The 2,174-nt window shown below is 35.9% G+C and overlaps 1 protein-coding gene across 4 annotated transcripts in view; it reads left to right on the forward strand.

Moving 5' to 3' along the window:
• Positions 1 to 694: 694 nt before the first annotated feature.
• The window catches only part of LOC117111142, a 26,005-nt gene continuing 24,525 nt past the window's right edge, over positions 695 to 2,174 (forward strand). The window contains exon 1 of one of the 4 annotated variants that reach the window (XM_033254008.1): positions 695 to 754. The gene's annotated coding sequence lies outside the window, so the exon portion shown is untranslated. Of the gene's footprint in view, positions 796 to 981; positions 1,087 to 2,174 lie in introns of those variants that run through there. The other 3 variants (XM_033254009.1, XM_033254010.1, XM_033254011.1) reach the window with 3 other exon arrangements.

Raw genomic sequence — 2,174 nt, forward strand, 5'->3', positions numbered from 1 at the left:
AGATGTGTATAAGAGACAAGACTAATAATTGACGGCTGTACTCGCAACTAGTATCGGATTGTCGATGCCACAGTAAAGATCAAAGGACTGTACGCACGCGTTATGTTCGAGAGCGGAGATGTGCGTCCTTTTGTTTAATTACCTTGACCAAAGATACTAGAAATACAAGATAGAGTTCTCCACACAAAAAAAGTGTTCCACCGAAATGCATGGTGGGAATACGAAAAATGGGACGCCCCCTAGAGCTGGATCTAAAAAAAACTTGTGCCAAACTTTCGTTACCAACTCGTCGCGTATTTTATTATCAATTCTCAACAAAGATCTAGATATAAAAACAAACTGGAATAGACACCCAGAGAGTGACATCGGTGAATACATAACCTCCTTGGTGGCGGTAGAAATCGTTGCTATTATCCAAATAATACACAAAACAATTAAAGCATAATCATGAATCAGTAAAGAATAAAACAACAATACATGGCAGAATCGCATGGCCGGACGCACTCTTAGTGAAAAAATTTTCCTCCATTAGTGGAAAAGGAAGGGCGCCTTTTGCGTCTGGATATACTGAGCAACCGAAGGGCGCCCTGTACGTTGGGCACGAAGTATAGGAAACTTGCATGGTTAAAAAGAAGGGCGCCGCCTACGTTGGGCACGACTTCCGCCTCATTTTTACAACGCGAGAACTCTATCTTGTATTTCTAGTATCTTTGATAGAACTCTCTGTGAATGATGTGCAAGAAGTAGAAGAAAGGTTAATTTTCTTTTTGTATTGGCGTTTGTTTATTTATGTATGTGAGTTAGATGTGCCTTCTGTATTTACATTCTGGTTTCTTTATAATAGTATATTATTTTTCTCATTAGTTAGAAAACACTATGCCTAGTTCATAGCTAGGCTAGTAGATAGATGGCCCTAGCTATATATATTTAATGACATGTAGACCTATATGACTTGTCTCCTCGTAACCCCTTCTTGGCTGCAGTGCTACTGAGGAACGTGCAGGATGTATTGTGTGTATTAAGTAGGATTATGACGGAACATGTTGTGGTTATTCCTTCGTTGTCGAAGAAGACCTTGAATGATACGTGAGTAATTTGCCTTTGCCTGTACATTTGCCTTTGTACAGACTGCGTACCACAAAACGTGAAATCACTTCTATGCTGTATCAGTTGGTCACCAAATAATAATACCATCCATGGAGAAAATATAGTTATAGCCTAGGTCTAGGCAGACCTCCCGAGTTCCCAGAAATTTGTGGGTTTCCCAGATTTTTAAGGAGATTCCCCACTTTCCAGAATTTTTACAGTTTTTCCCCAGAAAATATATAATTTTTATTGTGAATATTAAAATGGCTCCTAAGTGAATATTTTCAGTAATTAAACAACATTTTTCTCTTCCAAATAATTGTGTTACTTAAAGCCCCATTCCCGGCAAAATTTCACTAAAAACTGACTTTTTTTAGAAAATATTCATTTGCATTACTCCAATTATTATAAATCATGGAAAAATATTGGCATGAATTTTAGTTTTACGCAAAAGNAAAGAATAAAAAAAATGAGAAATACAGACTATTTCTCATAAAATATTACCATTTTCTGGACGAATTCATCGTTACTAGGCAAATTCAGAGGTTGTAGATCACATCCACTGGAATACTCTCGCTTTTATACTTTTATACAGTCAATAAAATACGCCCTCTCTAATGAGATTAGTTTTTGTACTTCGTATCTCGCACAATGCGGTCGTTCGATTAAGGATGAGATATGTTTGTTTAAGTGTCAAAACCTCAGTCAGAATCAGTTTTTTAACAAATTTGAAATAATTCCTATGAAATATTATATTTCACAAGTGTCAATACTAGCAACGGAAAATATCATGTCGGCCGTTTTTATGTGTGATAACAGAACCTAAATCGAGGTAAGGCTAAGCCTAGCCTAGCAGCGCTGGATAGGCTAATGTTTCCGGCGCCTACGATATTTCTTCTTACGACCTATCGCAAAATCAAAATGAAAAATTCATCCGCATTTATTTTTTGTGTGGAACCCAAAAAATCAAATTTCAGTCTTATTTTACATTTTTTTCATTCTTAGGAATGTCTAAATTCAGTTAAACTAGCAATTCTGTATTATATTTATAAATCTTTATAACATTATACAAAAATTAGATTTTTCTT

Source organism: Anneissia japonica, unplaced genomic scaffold (genome assembly GCF_011630105.1).
Source record: "Anneissia japonica isolate Jap-2015-1 unplaced genomic scaffold, ASM1163010v1 scaffold831_len117347_cov185, whole genome shotgun sequence".
NCBI lineage: Eukaryota > Metazoa > Echinodermata > Crinoidea > Comatulida > Comatulidae > Anneissia > Anneissia japonica.